Source organism: Octopus bimaculoides, chromosome 15, assembly GCF_001194135.2.
Source record: "Octopus bimaculoides isolate UCB-OBI-ISO-001 chromosome 15, ASM119413v2, whole genome shotgun sequence".
NCBI lineage: Eukaryota > Metazoa > Mollusca > Cephalopoda > Octopoda > Octopodidae > Octopus > Octopus bimaculoides.
In genome coordinates this window covers 32,015,211-32,019,922 of record NC_068995.1, presented here as the reverse complement: position 1 = coordinate 32,019,922, position 4,712 = coordinate 32,015,211, and positions in this window count along the sequence as shown.

The following is a 4,712-nucleotide window of genomic DNA, read 5'->3' as shown; positions in this document are numbered from 1 at the left end:
CTTTCGGGGTCAATAGAATAAGTACCCGTTGAGCACTGGTGTCGCTGTAATCGACTTACTCCCTCCCTCGAACTTACTGGCTTTGTGCTAAAATTTGAAACCTCTATTGTAATTAATGCAAATTGAAAAGAGTAAAGTAGAAAATGAACAACGATTTTGTATGTTGATAGAAATATTTAATAAATGTATTGGGTAAAAATTAGTCTAATTCATAATTCATTTTAAATAAGGAAGAGATAATAAATTAACATTGTAAAATAATTAGCCCAAACTAATATAGTGTGTGTGTGTGTGTGTGTGTGCGTGTGGTGTTATCGGAGTATTAATATATCAAAATCAAGTTTTTGTGTATTCTTTAAGTATGAATTGTAGCGAGTAAATTGGGTGAATTTGTCCGGCCCTATTAATATATTGTCTTTATGCAGAGACGGAGAAATATGTAGTAATGTCTTCTTATTTAAATAACTAGATATTTATCAAATTGTGGTTATAAACGTTTATTGTCATGCGTTTGTACTTCCATGTTTATCTATAATTATGAACACTTGATTTACGTCTGTGATATCTCTTGAACAACACTAACCTATACTTTATCGATGTCTATTACAATAAATTAGTTATATATGTTTGCGTGTACAATGTGAAGTTTTATTTTATAATTATTATAATTATTTTTTTTTTTTTGTAATTCATAATTATTAATTTTTCTCGATATCCTTTCGTAATATTCCGTTTTCACCATATATGAATATAACTGCTGTTAATTTTAATCAATCATGAAATTTTGGTATTTTTCAATTTTTTTATTTAGCATTATCATTATTTACCGACCAACTCGCCACGGGTTAATTTGCTCTGTGTCGCGAGTGATTTAAATAATGAGAGATGGTGGTGGGGAGGGCACTTTTTAAATTTTTAAACCGTTTCAAATATTGAATTTCTGCTTAATTTATACCTTAAATATTTTTTGTTTCAAGTTAATTAGCTTTGAAATATAATACCTGTATTAAATTAAAATTTATTTTATCATATCAAACTTCTGCATAACTACATGATATATTTTGATAGCTTCTATCCCTTGAATACCCATTTTTGCAAGAGTTCTTATTGACCCCCTACTTTGAACGGAATAGGAAATTCCCTGGTGTTCAATTCTCTCTCTTACTTTGAAGATTTCCCATTTGAATCTGTAATTTCCTGGCTGCTAAACTACAATCGACTGTTCAATTTTACAATCTCACAACAGCATATATGTTTACCCTTCTTTTAAACTTATTTATGTTTTTTTTTTATTTTCATTTTCAATACCGAAGCTTTCGTTGTATAATGTTGTTATGATGTTATGTATTTAATTATTTGTTTATTTTTGTTTCCACTTATAAAAGACTTCAAATATGGCATCCCACCACAGTTACAGTCCCATGACTAACACTTGTAACAAAGTATGTATATATGTATAATACATACATACATACATACATACATACATACATACATGTACATATGCATGCATACATACATACATACATACATACATACATACATACATACATACATACATTGTTGTTGGTATTCCGTCGCTTACGACGTCGAGGGTTCCAGTTGATCCGATCAACGGAACAGCCTGCTCATGAAATTAACGTGCAAGTGGCTGAGCATTCCACAGACATGTGTACCCTTAACGTAGTTCTCGGGGATATCATACATACATACATACATATACAGAGATGCATACATGTGCGTGTGTATGTGCGCGTATGTATCCATATATGTTTAATACACATATACATACATGTACATTTACACATATACACTCGTGTATGCATGTATGCATATTTGTTTATATATTGCAATGACAAGTATGGCTGTCTCGTTAAGAGGTTTGTCGCATAATCGCTGGGTTTCCGGTTCCACCCTACAGTGTTCCACATTCATTAAAACTTCATGAAAAGAAATTGTCCGGAAACATATAAAATACATTATACATATGTATACGTATATATATGTATGCATATATATATATATATATATATATATTGCGAGAAACCCAGGGTAACCCTACAAACCGGCGTTCATCAATAATTAATGTAGACTGCTCTACTTCTTAGAGCGTACTTTTCCGAATTAATGTTTTTATAATAGAACACGGTATATATATATATATATATATATAGGGAGATGTACTTGCATAGCAAATGACTTGATCTGAGACCGTATGCTGAAAAGAAAACAATTGCAGCGAGAAAGATGTTTATAAGCCATTTAAAAACACACAAAAACCGTTAGATTCACTTCAACATTTAAATTTAGTTTGTCAAAATATTTTCGTCGCTTTGAAACAGCGACCTGTTCACTGACAAAAATTCTTTCTTTCCCTGCGTGCGCGCGTGTGTGTGTATATCTATATACATTTATGTTTCTCCATGTATATATGTTTGTGCGTTCACGATACAAACGAACAACAAAATGAAAATTAGCTGAGTTGCAGAGGAGAAAGGATAGATTTCGCTTCACCACGCTCTACATACCCAAATACGAGCCCATGGTCCACGAGAATAACAGCAACTACAACAACCAGATCAATAAGATAAAAACACAAAAAACAATGTCTACTCAAAACAATATCTACCTAAACCATTCAAGCTCATATGGTCCAATTCAGCTCCTAGTTTTACCAAAATGTTTTGTAATGGTGGCAATGCTATGACAGAGCTGGGAGGAGAGTGACAATAAGGTGCAGAGTTGGAACAGAAAGAGAAGGAGGGAAAAGGAAGTTTCTCCCGTTTCCCCCTTTTCCTCCTTGTTGTAACTTCCAGCGTCATATTTTATTACATTGTTTCCTAATTTTTAAAAATTCTCATATTAGTGTCAAAAGAGTATCATTTTAATACTTTAAAGTGAAGATGGTGACTTGGATGTAGTAGTAGTAGTAGTAGTAGTAGTAGTAGTAGTAGTAGTAGTAGTAGTAGTTGTTGTTGTTGTTGTTGTGCTGATCTAATTTGCGTCTTGTACTCGTCGTTTTCAGTAAAAAGTAGTTATCTTTTCGCGTATGTATGTTTGAGTGTGTGTGTGTGTGTGTGTGTGGTGTGTGTGTGTGTTGTGTGTGTGTGTGTGTGTGTGTGTGTGTGTGTGTGTATTTGTGTGTTTGTATGTGAAATATCTTTAACTGGAGTCCTGGGCTGACTAATGACTTGTGAAGGAATATGATACACGCAAATTGTCATCCACACACACACACATAACTCACACACACACATATTCACACACATACATACATTTTGGCATTGAAAATTAACCTGGGTTTAAAACGAATTGTAGTTTTTATTTTAATCTTTTAAAACTTATTAAAATACCATACCGGTTTCAACATCGTTTTTGTTATTTTTCAATGGTAAATATAAAATAGAATAAAGAACATTTGAATTCGAAAGAAAGAGAATGCAGAGGAAAGGTTCTGTAGCGATAAAACATGCTAAAAATCAAATGTTCAATAGGTTTCGTAGCTAAATTAGATGATCAAAATTCAAGTATTCAATGAGTTACACAGTAAAAGAGGAAAGATAAAAATCAAATGCTCAATAAATTTTGTAGAAAGAATACATGATAGAAATTTGATTGTTTAACAGGTTGCAAATCATTAAGTTATGCTAGCAATTAGATACGAAGATTTTAATAAATAATAACTATTCTATTTACAAGTCCTTTCGTTTTATGTGAAGGAGAATTAATTGCTTGAATTATGTTCCAAACAGATATTGTTCTGGTCACTTTTGTTTAAAATACGTTCCGGTCACCTATTGTTGTTTGGTTCGTTGATTGCGGTGACATCATTTATTTATCAAATGTTTTGGTCTTTTGTTTACTCTGAAAACCATCCAGAGTCAGAAACAAAACATGCTGCTCTTCTGCATTCTTGCACTTACCTGATATTGCATTGCAGGATCGTTTCTAATATTGTCCAACGCGAATTTATATACATCACTATCTATGTTTCATATGCAGGTATCTAACTTTCATATGCAGTTATTTAACAGAGTTATTTATCTGCCTAAAATACAGCCATACACTTCTCTATATTACATAGTTATAACAGCATAAACTATTTTTAAGCTTCGCTATTAAATAACTGATAATACGTTTTCTAATATTCAAATAATCCTAACAGCCTTTATTCAATATACTGGTAGAATGTGATAAACCAGTATAATTGCTTATATTTTCTTAAATTATTTCAAACAGAAATTACAATGACGATGCCAATTTGCTACCTTCGTTATTTAATAAAGACACAAAATTTAAAATTTTCGGCGTCTACTACATACTGGTTTGTTTTCCAGTGTTGTAATTATAGCAAATCTCAACTATTTTTAATCAAAACATTTTAGAATATGCTAACTTCGCTCACTCTGCACTACTAATTTCAGTTAACCCCCATATTTACACACACACAAACACACATGTATGTGTGAGTGTGTATGCGTGTACATGCGTGTGTGTGTGAGTGCGTGCATTTGGGTAGAAGCAATGCTATTTGGTCAAATGACTCGCTTTACAACTACGAGATTTCTAGTCCAGTTCCACTGTGTGACACTTCGAGGGCAAGAGTTTCTTACCATAGCTTGGGGCCGAGCAATCCCTTGTAAGTGGATTTGGGGGAAGCTGTGTGGAAACCTGCCATATATATATATGTATATGTATATATATATATATAT